This window comes from Molothrus ater, chromosome 10, assembly GCF_012460135.2.
Source record: "Molothrus ater isolate BHLD 08-10-18 breed brown headed cowbird chromosome 10, BPBGC_Mater_1.1, whole genome shotgun sequence".
NCBI classification, from domain to species: Eukaryota; Metazoa; Chordata; class Aves; order Passeriformes; family Icteridae; genus Molothrus; species Molothrus ater.
In genome coordinates this window covers 14,428,828-14,447,038 of record NC_050487.2, presented here as the reverse complement: position 1 = coordinate 14,447,038, position 18,211 = coordinate 14,428,828, and the positions used below count along the sequence as shown (strand labels likewise).

Below are 18,211 nucleotides of genomic sequence, written 5' to 3'. Positions count from 1 at the left end.
TGGGTGTGTGTGAAGATTTAAGTCCTTGCTGCTTGTGATGTAGCCAATGTGGTGTAGTAAATACACCTGCCTCTGTCGGGAGAAGCTTTACTTTTTCTGCATGGGAAGGACTTTAAAAAGATCTCTGAATTGTGATTTTAGACTCTGCAACAGTGTAGCTTCCCTCCTCAACCCAGGTCATGTGGACATTTGCAGCAGACACCGCAACAGTGTTTTTCCTGACAAAGATGTATTCCCACTGAAAGGGAAAAAAGATGAATAATATTCCATGCTAGAATAAAACAACATATGGGGTTTGTTCCTGCTTGTTGATAGGCTTCCTGTGTTGTGCATGGTAATGTCTGTGTGACAATGGAGAAACAAGCTGTTTCTCCACGGATGGGTTGTGACTGTGCTGTGCCTTTATAATTTTCTCTGTGAGCACCCCTGGACTGCACAGGAGCAAAGGCTGGAGCAGTGGGCAGCACTGAGCACCTGTGCCTGCCCCTTGCTGGCACCCAGGGGCTCACTGCAGAGCTGGGGGATGCGGTGGGTGTCACAGAGCCAAGGCAGAGCCAGCTCAGGTCGCTCAGCCTGATGCTGATTGCTGCTGAGGGAGGAAAAGACTTGCACACCCCCAGCATGGGATCTGTGCTGCCTCTGCAGAGCAGGAGCCTGGGTGTTTCATCTCCCCTGCTGCCCCAGCAGCATCACAGCCCTGTCTGTCACCCCTCTGGAGGTACCAGCACCAAGTGCAGGCACTAAGAATGCCCAGACACCCAGAGTCCATGCCCAGGTTGCCAAGAGGGCAAAACCTGGCCTGCCTCTCTTGAATCATTGTGATTCAGTGGCTCCCAGAGAGCAACCATGGCCCCCATTCTGCAAAACAGGAAAACTTGTTTGACCTGAGCCTCCCAGAGGCTCTCCCTGGCTGGGCAGCTGCTCCCTTGTAGGAAGGTGCAGAGGGAGCATTAATTATTGATGCTTGTAAAGAGGAGGGGCAGGCCCTGATCTCCTCTCTGTGCTGACCAGGAACAGGACCTGAGGGAGTGGCCTGAAGCTGTGTCAGGAGAGGTTTAGGCTGATATTAGGAAAAGGTTCTTCCCCCAGAGGGTGGTTGGGCTGGAACAGGCTTGTCACCATGATATTCTCTGAAAAATCCGTTTGCCAGGATTTCTTCTCCTGGGAAGCTGAAAGGCCTCAGAAAAGAATGAAAACAATAATTATCTGATTGTTCAGAATGTGGTCTGGAGATGGCTTACCAAAGGTGCATCTTTGATTGGTTCCATGTGAATTGTTTTTAATTAATGACCAATCCCCATCAGCTGTGTTGGACTCTGAGGAGTCAGTCACGCGCTTTCATTATCATTCTTGTTTAGCCTTCTGATGTATCCTTTCTCTTTCTTTAGTATCGTTTTAGAATATAATACAATATCAGATCATATCATATCATATCATATCATATCATATATATCATATCATATATATCATATCATATATCAGCCGTCTGAGAACATGGAGTCAAATTCTCATCTCTCACCTCATCCTGGGGACCTCACAACACCACGCAGGCTCCCCAGGGCAGGGGTCACAGCACCAGCCTGGCAGAGCTCAAGAAGAGTTTGGGCAATGGTCTCAGGCACATGGTGTGACTCTTGGGCATGGTGCTGAGCAGGGACAGGAGTTGGACTTGATGATCCTCATGGTCCCTTCCAACTCAGCAGATTCTGTGATTCTGTGATCAAGGCTAAAATCCAGCAAAGCTGTATCCAGCTAAATCTGTACAACTCAGTTAATGAGCTAATGCAATTTTGTGTATGATATTCTTTCACCTTTGTTTAATTACCAAAAGTACTTCTTAAAAAGGGAGGAAACCTCTTGAGAACAAGAACAAAGTTTATTTTGTAGCCATTGCAAATTAAATATTTTCATCATAATTAGATGCATGCTACATTCAACTTGTGCACAGAAGCTTTTATTTTTTTTTGAAAAAACCAATTACAAATTTTTTTCCAGTTTTTTCTTAATCTCTCAGAGTAACAGGAAGATTAACATTCTGAATGATAAAAACCATGAGCTAAAATTATAATAATTAACTCCAACATTGCATGTAATATCAAGAGAAAACTTTCTTATTATGTATGTTGTCTTTAATTATAATTTAAATGTTTGAAAAGGAGAAATTAATTATAGTTTTTACCCTGAGATTGGCAAAACTCAAAACATAAAGCTGATAGAGTATGCTCTGGAGAACATCTTACCCACCATTCAATTTAAATGTCATTTAAGAGCCCAGCCTCCTGATGAGTTGCTTAGATTTCCAAATCATGATATTCCCTTGTCATTAAAAGCACAGTGTGAGACCAATTTCTAGACCTTGTGCAGATGATAATATCCTTCAGTAACTGGAAATAGGAACTCTCAGGTCATCATACCTGGCACTTTGGGGTAACTCTCTTCTGGGGGCTTTCATACATTGATTTGTCTTTTCAGCCTGTGGGTGTTATTGTGGCACAGGACTGACAACAGAGCTTTTGGACCTGATCTTCAGCTAATTTGTCATGAGCAGGCCATAATCTTTGCAGAAGCCCAGTTACCCTTATTGCCACGCTGTAGACCCTTTCAAGTGCTACAGCAGAACAAAAGAGAGCAGAAATGACAATGCCCACACTAATGAGAGACTTGCAGATCTAGCACTGTTTATAATGTATCTGCTGCTGTTCCTTCAGTAAACAGAAGCCACTTTTAATAATTATTTCTTATCAATAAGCTTAGATAGGTTTTACAAGTCATAATATCTATCACATGCCTAATTAAATAAATTAGGATTTTTTTATTGCTGTTGCCAATTACAAGTGATCTTCAGAACATTTCTGAAGTCTCTAATTATAACTTATCTCTCTGTCTATTTGTATAATGGCTGAGTGTTGTGCCACTGAAGAGCAAACTCATCTAATCAAATAACATGTCCTTTAACATTGTTGAATTAATAAGGGCTGTACAAGTCCAGGTTTACAATTAAATGAGTCCTGGGGAAGATCTGTGAGGCCAGAAGAAATTTGTTTTGGTTTGAAAAACATTTTAAAAGTATTTATCCTGTGGGTTTTGCTTTATAAAACATGTATTTTTTATAGTATGAAATAAATGTGTTTTGCAGCAGTTGAAGCTAAAATATGGGGATAGCACCTTTGGAGAAGTGTTCAGTAGATCTTGGAAAGATGAATATTTATTCTCAAGTTGGGGGGAAATTATAATGCCATACTGTTTCAAGTGTTCTAATTTAGCACAGATAATTATTTAATTTAAGTGAACTTTAGAGATTAATTTTCAGGGTGATTTTATCTCAGCCTGATTCCTAGCAGGGAAGGGACCACATCACAAGAGCTTGCCTCTCCACTGGCAGTTTTTTGTGATACTGAGAATCTTTATGTGGTCCCTCAGAGCATTATGGGTGCCTCTGGACCTCCAGGTTACAAATATGTCCTTGCCAGGGTGCATGATTCTTGCTGTAATCACAGGCAGCCTGTCATTCATCCAGGAAGGCAGGGGTTTTGTTTATTGTTTATATATATATATATATATATATATATATATATATATATATATATGCATATATGTACACATAATATAAAAAGAACCAAAGAAGGAAAGAAAAAAAATACAAAAAGAGAAATGCAGCATCTCCAGCCATTAATAAACAAAAACACTGCAAAGTGGTTCTAAGAAGCTATGGTCTGAGCTCAAGCCAAAAGTTCAAGAATCAAGTCAAAATTCAGCTACATTTAAAGGTTTCTAGGGGACTATCAGCAATGCTACATTGTGCAGTTTTATGATTTTTTTCTATCTAAGTGGACGTTTTGACAGAGAGAAATACCTGTTGCCTTCTGTGATGCACTTTCATCTGAACATGCATCATTCAATCCTGTGCTTCCTTCCTTTGACTATTATTTCTCCAGTTTTAGTACAGGTTCAAAAAGTTAAAGTACTGTCAAGTGATCCTTCTGTATCATCAGCTGTGGCTGAGCTGCCTCACAGACAGGGCCAGTTTGTCCCAATAATAACATTTTACCCTGGTTTCTATCAGCTGTTAGGCAGGATTCATTTTTCCTAATGCATCCAGGTCCCTCGCTGTCACTTAGCCATAGGCTTCAGTAGGATTATCCCTGGAGCAGTTTGTACATGTCTAAGCACGTGTAACTATATGTACATGCACATGTACGTGTGTAAGCATTTCCCCTGGCAGGCAACAATTCAAAGAGTTCAGAACTGATGATCCCAGCCAGGCAGTCCAGGCAATACCTTGGCTTGGCTGGGGGTCAAGAAGCTCTGTCTGTTGTCTGTGAGCAGAGCCAAGCCAGGCACATTGGGATGCCAGGGATTGTTGAGCAGATCTGGGAGCTGGAGTCAAACCACAGCCACCAAGTGTTGGCCAGGGAGGTTTGAGCTCTGCTTTGCTGGAGAATCCCTCTTTGGGGCTAACCAAGCACAGTCACAAAGACTGGAGCACAGTCTGGGTTGCACTGGTGCTGTGAGGCAGAAGTTATTAACCACGGAGCCTCATACATCAGATAAATAACAAGGTAATGCTAAATGCCTTGAAGTTGCCTCACAACCACTCAGAGAATCTCTGAGGATCTTCCATGTCATCACAAGAGCAGGATGCATTTCAAGTGTCCTCTTCAGGTCCTCTGACTACCCAAAGGGATGGTGCTCAGACACTTATGATTGGGATAGCTGAGAGAAGTAATTACTGTAATTACACTTGTGTCTGTGTGCTGCAGTACTAACGAGCCATATTGCATTTGCTGTAACTAAGAAAGCCAATGGAGATAAAGGCCAACCACAATTAGCAGCTCACAGGGCTGCTCCTGGAGCTGGTGTCGTTTATTCCTCTGGTTTGGCTTTCAGGTAAATTTTCCTGCTGGCAGCTCCAGCTGACATTCAGCGCATTGCCCTGCTGTTTCCTCCTTCTAAGCTGTGAATTAACTGAGTCCTGTGGCCATAGGTGAGGTAGAGTTCACTGATCTTTCATGCCTCTTGACAGGACCAGGCACATGAACATGCAGCTCCACTTCTTAGAGTGAAAGGCCGAATTTGTATTTCGCAAAGGAAAGGATTAAAATGCCATCAAAGGTGAAAGAATAAATTTTCAGGGTGAAAACTTCAATTTCAATGAAATTATAGCAGTAGACCTAGATAAATGTGAGGGTGGGTTGGCAGTGAGTTTGGAGGCAGTCCATTTGCTGATTAAATTTGATTTTATACGTATAGCCACGCTAAACCCCAATTATCGTTATTCAGGAAAAGCACCTGGATTAATCAGACCTGCCACATCCATCTTTTTCTAATGCTTATTCCACTGGCTGTGACTCCTACAGAGGAAAATTTCACCAACTGATTACTTTTACAGCTCTTATATTTCTAAGCTGCAAGCAGGAAGAACCAATATCAGATGTCCCCACTTTCCTCCCTCCCTTCCCAGACAGGCTGGAAGAGTTATCTGCAGGGAAATTGGGAAACCTGCCTCCCAGCAGGGCTCCTGGGAGCCTGGGGCCAGGGGTGCATGCCCAAGGTGTGTGGCAGTGCTGGGCTTTCTCCCTTGTCCCATAGGGAATGTCACGCAAAGTGAGATGCCCCAATATCGCCATTCTTCCTGCAGGTGCGGAGCGTGGGAGGATGCAGTGTGGGGGTGAAGGCAGGAGTTTGCTAGGAGAGGCAGAGCCCCAGCACCCAGTGCAACCACTGACAGACAGACAGACAGACAGACAGACGTGGTGTCAGGGCCACCTCTGGGGGTGTTGCAGGGGCAAGGATGTGGTGAGAGGAGGAGGTGCTGGGAGCAGCAGTGGGACTGAGCTGGGCTGTGCACTGTGGGCAGGGGTGGGGCAGCTGGGGACTGGCTCACTTCACTGCTCTGGGCTCCATCAGTGCCTCCACCCCCTCTGGACCAGGCCTGGGATGTCATCCTGCTCCCAGGCACGGATGACCTCGTGCCAGTGAAGAGAGGATGCCTTTAATTCATGTACCTCAGCAAGAGGCAGTTCTGGCTCTTCCCACCATGGGAGCTGGGCTGTCTGAGGGATGCAGGATGCAGAAACACCCAGCCAGGCTCTCTAATTGTTTCTGGCCACTGACTGACTGTAACAGCCCGTGGATTCTCAGGCTATTCCCTGCTAATTGAAATGACTGTGGAAGAACAGACTTTGCCACTACTCAGACATCTCTTTTGAGCCAAAGGAAATCTATCCTTTATAGTTTCCTCCAGCAAGTGAGATGACATCAGCTCTGTGGGTGGACAAATGTATTGAAAACCTGTCAAAATTCATAGTGTTTTCAGAGATGCAGATATGCTTGAGCTAGAAATGCTGTTATAATCAGCTAATGTCAGCTCCTTTCTATCACAAAGGTTGGAGAGTGTCACCCAGGCAGTTTCACAATTTCCAAATCTAGAAAAATTGAGTCTAAAGTCAGAGCTGAACTGTTGAGCAAAAGGTCATTAATACCAAGACAGATGAGACAGATTCTCCACAGCCTATTTTTTTTTCTTTTTCTTACAACTACATGACTTTCCTTCTAATAATCTGATAGTAATGAGAATTATTTTACTGATCTAAAATGTGCCAACTGGTATCTTGTGGTCTGTATCACACAGAAAATGTGAATGCTTTGTTCTGCCTTTGGCATCCACTAATCTTTGGAGCATGGGATGTCTGAGAAGGGGGTTTGTGGGCTGCATTTCAAGATGTGTGACAAACCTTCTTACTGGGAACCTACCAACATATTAAGGAAAGTCTGGATGCTTGTGTGCATTTGTTTGGCTGCAGATTAAGTTTTGGCCATGAAACAACATGTCCTGAGGACATGCATGGGTGGGTTTCACAGCACCCAGTCTCTGCAGTATGAAGGGCGATTTGGAGAAGGCCAAAAATTGTTTTCTTCCCTTTTTTGATCTTCACATTCACTGTACCTTTCTCTTTTTCTTTACCTTCCCTCTGTGAGTAAAGAACATGGCTGTGTGCTTCCTTTATTAAATAGCTCCAACTTTCTTTTCTTCATATGAAAAATTATTGTAGCCCTCCTGCCCTCTCTTATTTCCCAGAACATGTTTTCCTTTGGTTCTGATGGATCAGTTTGTACCATTGAAACTCAATGCTCTGAAACCTCACATGAATTTTATAGTCATGCAATAAGATTTTGAAAGTTAATAAGACATTGTTATGGAGAAGAAAAGCACTTGAAGAAAAGCATGGGAAATTACACACAGATCAGAAGTTCTGAAAGATTTTGCAAGTTCATAAAGCCTTATAAATACAAAATGAGTTTCTCAAAGGGGCAGTCTGAGCACCTCCCAAAGGCAGGAAAATCATGGTGTAAATAGTCTGAGCACGGTGCAATGCTTTCCGCACACCTCCTGGCAATGCAAATGCTCACAGCCCTTTCCTCACAGGTCCTGGCTTCATAAGCAGCCACCAGCACAGCTTGTCTCTTTGCTGGATTTCCCAGCCTATTTTTGAAGAGCTGCCTGACTTCTATTCCATGCACAGCTTTGCAGTTCCCTAAGTGTCAAATTTAGGATGGGATTTCCACCCCCACTCCTCCCCCCCCCCTTTACTGCATCACTGCCAGCTCCACAGAGTCTCTGATCTCTCCCCAAGCCAACCTTTCTCACGTCACAACTTTCCCCCTTGCAGTTTGAGCTGGGTTCCCAGTGCAGTCTTAGTCTGTCATTTCCTAGAAGACAAACAGCCAGCAAGGGGGAAGTATTTTAGGGCATATTCCTCCTTATTTTCTTTGCTTTGCTTCAATCTGGTATCAAAACCCCCTTTAAAAGCATCTCTCCCGCTCTGCACAAATGTTCAGGATAATTTGACTTCCCCCCTCTGCTCTGGAAAGATTTTTCTTTTCTCTCTGTCACTCAGGCATAGGCAAAAAATCTAAAATTATTATTCCTGCTGAACAGCTCTTGCCTGCTATGATGGCTCTGCAAAGGACTTGGAGATAATGCAGCCACCAGCACTGAGGGCTTGGTGACAGTGGTGAGTTCAGAATTTTGTGCTCTGTGCCCACAGGCAGAGCTGTGACTTCCTGGCAAAATATGTTTGGCTGTGACAAAAGTACAGACAAGACATGAGAGAATCTTGACTTATTGAGGATGCAGGTAGTAGAAAGTCCCCATGAGCTAATGGGAATATGATGCAAAATATCCAGGCCAGACCAGCAGACAAGGGTCTTTGGATCCTCCTGGTGAGCAGGCTGTGAATGCTAATGCTGCTAATTAGTTGAGGGAGATGCTGTTATAAATAGAAGAGCTGACTGAATCTTTTTTGTGGCAGATAAGCGTACGAGTTTAGTAATTTCCTGTGTAAGAGTATGGTGATATTTGTAAAGCTATTTTTAATTGTTCATTACTGTTAATTGCTTGTTTTTTTTAAAGAAAATGAGACAGCATTATGAAAGAATTGAGCTATATTGAAAATTATCATCAATCAGAATGCCCCCTGCAAGCTGCCTGCCAGGGAACATTGTTGAGGTAGCAGACATATGTACTTTTAACCAACAGTGATTTTTCAGGCTGACGTGAATTTTGAGCACTAACATTTTTGTTTTCATCATGTTTTTCTTTTTATTGCAAGCAGCTTCCTTTCCCTCTGCCCATGGGACAGGGGAATGCAGGACTTTGCCTGAGACAGGGAGAAGAGATTCTGCAAAGCCCAGACTTTGTCTGAATTGCTGTTCTCACAGAAGAGTGACCCACAACACATGAAATATATTCCTATGTCAGAACATCTCCCCATCTCTAACACAGGAGGAGCTGCAGCAGACTAACAGCTGATGCTTCATCGCTCCTGTCCAAATGTTGTTGCCCACATGCTTGACAGTGAATTAGCTGCTAATAATGGATCACCAGACTCTTCTGGGGTGAAACGTTTACAAGAAGCAACATGCTGCCAAGTTTAAAGTCTGGGAACACAAGGCAATTTCAAACCTGTCATTTCCTCACAGAAAGGGGATTATTGCTTTGTTATCAACAAAGATACTATGTTCTGTAGCTTTCCTGCCCTTGAATTATTTAGGTCACATGGGATGGCCATGGGTTACATTGAAAATTGCATCTTTTGGGTGTGTTTATGTACTGGATATATGTCTATATAAACATCCAGTGTGGAATTCACTGGCTGTGTGCACACCCAGTGCAGGTGCACACACCACATACATGCAAGTCTCTGTGCTCACAAACTTGCCAATATCCTCAGACAGTCCCTGTAACAGAGATTTATTGCCAGCTGCCCCTGTTCCTGGCAGTCAAGGTGCCCCCTGTGATAGGTACAAGGAATCAGTGCAGCACCTGAGGCACTGAGTGAAGGGAAAGCTGGCAGTACCCTGCTCCATCCTTGGTGCCACAAGCCTTTGGGTCATCTGGCTGAACTTCACTGCTTTGTCCAGTGAGAGGTGCTCTGAGAGCCTTCTCTTGATCACAGCTTTTCTATGGCTGTGCTCATTCCTGCTCATCAACACGTAAAGGACCTGGAGATGATAAAGTTGCCTGTTGGCGTGGAGTGAGGATTGTGCTGTTCCATCAAGAAGGCAGCAGCTGATCCCACTTTCATTTTGGGTGACCCATCTCATACTCCCTGCTGGGTTTTGCAAGAATTTCTGTGGATGCTGGTGCTCAGAGTGTACAGAGCTTCAAGTAATGCATTCACATGCCTGTACTGCAGAAAAGTGGGAGATGGATTGGACCTAGTTTTTAAAAAATCCTAAATCAGAAAATGTATCTCAGCCATGTTCTGGCTTTCCAGAGAAGCTGACTGTCCCTTTTACTAGTTAAAGGACAAGAACTGTGGTAACAAATTCATACTAAACTACTGGTTTGTAGAGAAAACATTCTACAATTTTTAGCCGTGTTTCATTTTTGTTATGATATTGAAGCATACAATGATAACAAGACACACTAATATTTTGTTCGTATCTGGTAATTAACAATATAAATATTCTCAGGGTGCTCTCAAGTCTTTTCTTTTGCACATTCATTTCCTCTGCTTCACAGTCTTTAGTTAAACTGGCTTGAAAAATCACATTTTTCAGAATGTGCATGTTTCTTGAGGAACAGTTTTAACTTGAATAAAAGTTGATTTCTTGCAGCTCCTCAAAAGCTGAGAATTTATGCAGAGTATTCAAGGCTAATTGCCTGTAGTTTTCCAACTGAGGCTGTCATCATGATCTACAGAAAACAGCACCCAGCCCTACATGAGATATAGCCATGATTCCATCTTCTTGTGTAGTGAAATAAATATGTATGTGTGATGTATCTACACATCTATAGTATATGCCCTGTACATATGTCTTTGGTACTTCACTTAAATATGTCAGTTAAAATAATGTGTTGGAATATTTAGACTATAAGCAAAACACTGAGAGATTATGAACTTTGAATAAATTCTGATAGTTAATATGCATATGCATTTACCTTTGCAGGGCAGTAGCTGCCTTACAAAATGGTGTTGTACTGCAGAATTGCCTGTGATTTACAGCACTACCAATGTGCTGATTGACTCAAAGGAATTGAGACAGCAGGTCTGGCTCTGGCATAAGATTTAATGTATTTAACTGTTTCTTTCCAAGTGCAAGGCAACTGCACCAGTACAGAGGCAGTGGCATATTTTAAAAGGGCATTTCCCTCACAAAAGCAGGTATAAGTCACAGGAAATCTAAATTTGTCGCTGCATGAAAATCAGAGAGTAAAGAGAAGCTGTTTGGAGGGCTCATTGTTTGAGAATTCCTTTTAGGAAGCTCTTCATCAGTAAATCTGTAGACATCATCATCTCTTCTTACTCTAAGCCAAGCAGGATAAAACATTATGTTTTCCTGTCAATACCTTGGATTAAAAATGACTAAACAAGCATTTGTGGCAGGTTAATTGCTCCTGGGGTACCTGGAAGCCCTGCACAGAGTGAGTGTGAATATTAACTCCAGCCAGCAGCAGTTTCCATGCGGGGAGGCCGTGTCAGCAGAGAGAGACAGCCCCAGCAGGCTCTGCCCAGCACAAGGTCAGCTCGACCTTCCTCCCCTCTCCCTTATTGTTTCAGCTGCTCCTTGTCTGAGCCAAGAAATCTGCTCCCAAAGCAGAGAAGCAACACTGAGATGGAGGGGAGGGGAGGGCAAGGGGCTTGGAGTAAAACTGCTATTCTTTAAAGAGCTCATAGCATGAATCTCACCTATAAAACTACAGCACAAAAATGTTTAGCCAATGTTTCAAACCCACCTGTCTATCACACAGGCACACAAACACAGCTTCTCTTTTCTCCAAAGACCTATGTTCATATTAAAGGAAATAAATGGTGCACTAACATTTGTATTCACCTCAGATTAGTTGGAGGAGCATGTACTTACACTTGGAGATTGTCAGGATTATACACAATCAAAGCAAGAATTGTGTTTTTATGACTGCATATAAATATGTGCCCTAGGGCTTTGTTTCCTCTGGTATTTCATTCTGCTCAGATCTCCAGGTCTCTGAGTGTGTGCACCCCTTGAAATGTGGGGAAACACGGCAAGAGAAGTGACAGCAGAACCAAAGAGTGGCCAGGGCTGGTCTTTCCACTCAGGTTTTGAGATTATTCAGAGGAGGCTGCCTTGTCTGCTCTCCAGAGGCTGTCAGCATGAGTGGCACTTAGGCAAAGTCAGGTTACTTGGTCTGATCAGGGACGTAACATTAGAAATTGAATGTGCAGTCATCTTTCATACTCATCCAACCTCTCATTGCTTTTGTGCCTAATACAAGTGTTAATGCATTTATTCTTGCAATGGTGTCTTGGAGCAGGCTGGTTCTGTGATCCTTCTTTGGCAGGGAGGGAGCTGAAGTGCAGTCACCTGGGGAAGGTCAGGCAGGAAAACTGAAGGCAGGAAAGGGAGCAGGAGAGCTTCCTTAAAACCTTAGAGACATTCCTGTCCTGGAGGCTACTCCTGGGGGAATGAGGACGGAACAGGGCAGGCACACAGGTGTGGTGTGAGTCAGTTTTACCTTTCCAGTGCCCTGCACCTCCTCAGATGTCTGAGTGGCAGCAGCAGGTACTGTAGGACCAGCTGCATTCTTGGCACGCGTATTGGTGACCCTTGGTGGTGAATTGGGGCATCCAAGATGAGGACAAAGCCTGCTTTGGGAAGGGGCCAGGGAAACAACCCCAAGATGCATCTTATCAGCTGAGACTTTTTCAGTGATGCATTGCTTTGGACCCTGGTCTTAACTCTCTGACCTATCTTAATAGTGACATCCTTCTTGACATGGCGATATGAAGAATTCTGCACCAATTAATTTTGTATCTGGATGCAACTTTGGCTTTTAGATGGATTTAGCTCCATGGACCAGACCCCATCTGCTTTTGTGGGTGAAGGGAGATGCAGATGTCTCAAAAAGCAGCCAAGAGCAGAGTTCTTTTGCAGTCACTGGTCAATACTTGATGTAAATAACTAACTAACTGCAGTGACCCAGCAGCAGTGCCCAAGGTTATCTCAACTGGCCCAGCTGGAGGGCACGAGGGTTACAGCCAGGGCTGTTTCCAGGGCCATCCTGCTGCCCTGCAGTTAATTTCAGGGTGTGCTCCTCTGCAAAGCTGGCAGAGCAGGTATGTGAGTGTGATAGCACCTACTGAAAGACATCAGTTGTATTCCTTTGCAGGCTTTTCTTTTTCCTTTTCCTCCCGTGCTATTTTTACTCTTGTTTGAACCAGTGTTTAATTTGCCTCTTTTCACTTCTTGCCTCTAATAACAACTCTCTCTCTCATCTCACTGCTTTGCCTGATCATCTTTCCTCCTTCTTTGTTAGATGTCTGGTTTCTCATATTCTCCTTTCTTCTCTCCCCCTGTCTTGCACACTTCTCCTCACACACATTCTCATGTATTGTTTATCTGCACAGTTCCCCATGTTCAGAAGGTGTCTTAGGAGCCAGGGGAGAGGGTCACAGCCCTGCCAGCTGCCTGGACACGTGCACACAGAGAGCCATTTCCACGAGGGAGGCAGGCTAATGTCTGCCAAGGAAAGCCAGCTTTGGTAGCCCAGCAGTGCCAAGCAGGCAGTGCATGGAGCCTGCTGCCTCTTAATGCAAAATGTGCCCCTTTAACCATTTACTTGTCCTCTGTTTGCCCTGTTGTTCTGCTTCCATTTCAGCAGTGTTTTGATGGCATTTTCTCGGAGGATTCTCTTGTGCAAGGCACAGTTAGCACTGCATCCCTGTCAGTCAGAGCTAAAGGTGTGAGCTGGCAGCCTGGAGGAGGAGGTCTTTGCAAACCCACCCACCAGCTCCATGGCCATGTCAGGGTGTGGGTCTGGGTCACTGGGCTCACTGGAGCCCTGCTTTCCTTTGATCAAGCTGTTGCAGTGGTGCCACACCTCATTCTCCACCTCACCCCTGAACCTGCTCCTTTGCAGGGCTGTTTCAGACCTGTAGAAAAGTGCAGAGCATTAGGAGTCCCTGCGTGGCAGCTGGAATTCATGGGGTGCAGTTTCTTCTGGACTGGTTTGCCATGGCTGGCTGACTGTGGTCTCTAAGCGGAAAACTCTGCATTTTGATTGTTGTCTGTCCCAGTGTCCCATTTCTGACATCTCTGCAGTGTGTCCCCTGCTTGAAGGACTTTTGTGGTCTTTTATACCCAGAGAGTTATTTTCAGGCTTATCTGCCTGTCCTCTACCACTCAAACATGGTCATAGCACAGCACTGGCTTCAACAAAATGGATTGCCAAAATTGTCTTTTCCTCATGAAAAGGGCAGCCAAGCTTGCCGCAGGACTGGTTTTCTGTCTTTCTGCCTCTTATCCCTCAGGCAACAAGCAGGCTGCCCACCCACTTGTAATTAAACATTGAGGGCTCCTCCAGTGAGCTGTGCTTGTCTGCACCTGTGGCACCTGCCAGGCCCTGTGGAGCTCCTGATGGCAGCAGGGTCCTTCAGACACGTGTGGGGCTCTGGGACCATCCCCAGGCACTTCCCCCATTCTCTGGGGCTCTTCTCAACCCCCTGATGGGCTCCAAGGCAACAGATTCAGTGGAGGGAAGAAGAGTACAAACAAGGATATTGCTGGGTGACTCTCATACAGCTGGGATTTATCTCCCACCTAGCAGCTCATGCATGCACACATGTATTTTGGGTTTTCAAAGAGTGGGAGTAGTCTGGTCAAGTTTTCCTTTCGCATTTTCAGTTTCCTTCTCTCCACTCCCAACAAACATCTCTCTCTGGCAGAAAAGACCAGGGGAGTAGTGAACCTAAGATCTGCCAGATGAGTGACCACCTGCTGATCAAAAATCCCTAAAAGTAATCATAGGCCTGTTTAGTTATTTGTGTGTTCTTAAAAAGAGCTGAGAGCCTGTCTCAGCAGCAGTGATTTAAGTGCTCCTTCAACCCCAAATGCTGCCAGAGCCACCCTGAAGGAGCTTTCTCTGCCATTCCCAATGGTGTTGGCCAGCCCTCAATGGCTTTGTGTGCTCTGTCACACAGGATGGGGCAGGACAAGTCTCACAGCACCACAGCCCCCTGAGGAGCCAGTGTGGTCCCATCTCCTGTGGTTGGAGGTGGCTGCTGCCACCACTGATGAGAAGACTGGGGTCTGATAGCCATGAGCTGGAGCAGACACAATAGTTATCTAGATGCTTAAGTAAGTCTGTTTGTTCCCATTTCTGTGGGAGTTCTGAAGAATCTGTAAACTGTTTTCTTGCTTGCTGTTTTGGAACAGAAATTAAAATCTCAGATGGTTGATGGTAGAAGTCTGGATAACCTCAATATTTCATCTTTGATTTTGACTTCCTAACATTTTATTTACTTCTTCAGAAGCCAAGAAATGAGTTAACATGCAGAATAAAAGTGTTTGTTAAGAACAGAAAGGAAGAAAAGTTTTTCCATGTTCTTTTTCTCACAAAAAGTCTAAATGTGCAGCAAAGAAACATTAAACAAATATAAAAGAAAGAAAGAAGCTGATGGGTGAGAGGAATAACTGATGACTGAAGGGTGTATAGGGAATGTGCTCTTTGTGTATCTGCTCTATCATGAGCCAAAGCTAAGAGTCAAACTGAAAGACATCCGATTAGTTAACAACCTCTCCATTTAAGTACATTCAAAAAAGTCAAATTATAGCAGGAAGAATCTGGGCTCGCCTCCGTCTCTGCCCTAAAATATCATTGTTCATTCTCACAGCCTGGCCAGAGGCCAGCTGCTGCCAGGCTTTTAGCCACAGGGTGTATTTAAAAACCATTCTGTGGTCCTGTTTTCCTGTCAGTCCAAGTGAAACCACTGTAAACAACCATTTTCAAGTGTGTCCATGTCCAAACAGAGGCTGTTGCTGGGTTCTGTGGGGTTGGTTGGGGCAGCGGGCAGAAGGGATGAGGAGCTCCAGAGCAGAGCACTCCATCCTCTCCTTCTCCTGCAAACATCTGCTCAAGCCTGAGAAGGGGTTTTTCCAGCCAGGATCAGGCTCTTCAACAAACCATGGGAGTTGGTTTGAGCTCTGCACGTAACACCAGTGGAAATCTGGTCAGTGGACTCCCCTGATGGTGGCAGTCCATCACAGCCTGCTATGGGCTGGATGAAACCCCAAGGAAAAGACAAAGCTGTTGCACAGAACTGTCAAAGCCCCCCCAAAGAAAACAGGTGAGGGAGGCAAAACTCCAAGGAAAACCTCCAACTGGGAGTGTCTTTGGCCATTGTTTTTCTTGTGCATCTAGGCATGGATCTTGTGAGCTCCCCAGCCAGCCTGACTGCTGTGTGACAACACAGGACCAGTGAACCAGTGAAGCCCTCTCTTATTTCTTTTAAATTACCTCTGCAAGAAAATTAATAAAAATAAACAAACCCCTTCCCCCCCCCCCCCCCCCCCCCCATTTCAGCTGCACAGTGGGAACAGGGAATAGTTGTTTGGGTTTGGGGGTTTTCTATATTTTCTATAGACATTGACATTTTCCTTTGAAAATAAGTGAAGAAAGCAAGCAAGCAGTGAAAGCCAGCTCTGATTAAACCCTAAGCCTCTCAGCTTGTTGCATTCATTTCTTTTGCCCTGTTTGCCTTCTTTACAGTCTAAAAAAAGCTTCTGCCCTGTGCAGGGCTCTTTTTCCAGGGCTGGGGAGTGGGCTGGCAGTGGTGCTGAGGATTGCTGAAGCACTGGGACTGTGGTGGAAGCCACTGCCCTGCTCCTCTCCAGTGCTTGCCCCACTTACCATCATTTTTGTGGCACCTCTGGGGAGCTGGTACTGCCACATCCACTGGTGTATTTCATCAGGGGGAAAACAGGTCCTGCATCCCTGGTTTTGTGGCAATTCTTCTGAGTGAGGAATGGAGGAGCACTCACAGATCATGCCAGGTGCAGCCAGATCCTGCTTGTTTGTGCCCCTGCAGAGTTTGTGTGCTCAGTGCCTGGCTTCCCCCGCAGGCAGAGGACCTGCTCCCAGAACAGAAGCATTCCCAGACTTATTTCTGTCCTCTCATGTGAGAGCTAGGGGCTGGTTTGATCATGTCTCAGCACTCAGAGATATAAATATCGTTTGTAGGATGTCTCCCTCTCTGCCTGGGACTGTGTTTGCTCACACACATGCACTCGCACAAACTGTAGGTGGCACTTGGAGAATTAGCAAAGATGCTGCTGTATCCTGTGCCAGGGTATGGCTCTGTGCACCAGCCAGGAGCAGAAAAATGGATCAGTTTCTGGGGAGAAAGGCAGAGAGGGAGCAGAGCCTCTCTGGGAAATAACCCCTCTCGTTCCTCGCCTTCGCTGGGACGCAGCATTCGGCTGCTTACAGCCTGTGGGAGAGACGTGCCAATACCCTGCACTTTTCTCTACAGTATGTTTTATTTATCTGCCTCAGAGGAGGAGGTTTGCTGTAGTTATCGCCCCAGGAGTTCAGCTGGATACAAATGTTAACCAACTAGAGGGGAAACAGCTTGCTCGGAAGGTTTTATGGTTGTTTAGTACACAGCGAGCGAGTGCCAGGCACAGATTATGCATTTCAGAGCTCCTGGCCCTCTCCTGCCTGGATTGTCAGCACAGGAATTCAAACTACACGGATCAATTCGCTGTCTGTCAGCAGCTGGGTACTGAAGGGCAACCCTGGATCGATCCATTCTTGGAGCACTGTCCTCATTCCAGGGATTACATGGTTTCCTCTGTGCTGTGTTAACACTTTAGGTGCTGGGTGTTAAGTGAGCTCTGCGTGTGGTTATCACTTTTGGGTGGTATCTTAGAGAAGTTTGTATGTTCAGGATATGAATCTTGCACAAAGCTTGCTCTGTGGATGTTCAGTGTTGCTCTATATGAGGTGGAGCTGGCCTCTTTGATTGTGTACCAGAGGACAGGGAGTCCCTTCTTTCATTCAGCAAAAACCTAGATTTTGGAAATTATTCTGTGCTTTTCATGCAGCTCTGAATGCCTCTGGAATGCACATCCCTGGTATAATATTAAAGATGAAAATGAAGAGAAGTTTGCTGCAGTTCACACGCTGAGAAACCCAGGAATGCTTCTCAGCCTGCTGAAGTGCCATCACATGAAAACTTGCAAAGTTTCTGGCCTTTCTGGCATTGGGAGAGGATATGTGAGCGTCATCATTCATTTTTAAAAACAACTAAGCGGCTTAGAAGTCTGTAGGAGTGGGGCCATGAGTGAAGAGTTTCAATCCTTTGTGGTTTGGAAATTGTTGCTAAGTCCTTGGAGACGACCTCAGGATCCCCTTTTAGCATTCCTGACTCAAGAGCTGCTCTCAGCTGCTGGGATGTGGAGCCCAGCAGGACCTGAAAAACCAGCCATGGGAGGGAAGGGCCATTTTATGGGCATCTGGGTATTCTCAGTTGCTTGCAGAAAAACTTAGCAGCCAAAAAGGTAGAATGGATTGGGACCATACCCTGTAAACCACTGGCAGGGGCTCCCAGAGCTCTGCCTGGTTAGATAAGCAAGACCTGGGGAAGAAATCATCTCCAGCTGCTGGTCCTGCCTAACCTCTGCTTGTTCTCACCCTTTGGGCACTGGGTTAGATCCAGTGTCAGTCCAAACTGTATTGGCAAATTATTTCCATTCCTCTTTCCTACTTGAGCCCCTTTGTGCACTGATTGCTGCAGATTTGGATGGAGCTGGGTGAGCAAATGCATTTCTTTTTGCCAAAGGCCATGGCCCTTGTTTGTCATCCACCCTGGTGCTGGTGAGTCTGGAGTTCTCTGCTTAGGGAAATGAGCTGGAAGCGTGTGTAATGTGAGCTCTACTGCAGTCT

The 18,211-nt window shown here is 45.1% G+C and overlaps 1 long non-coding RNA gene across 1 annotated transcript in view; it reads left to right on the top strand.

The window, feature by feature from the left end:
* LOC118690412 (uncharacterized) overlaps nt 1-18,211 on the top strand; it is a 117,489-nt gene that overhangs the window by 90,503 nt on the left and 8,775 nt on the right. The window lies entirely within an intron of this gene.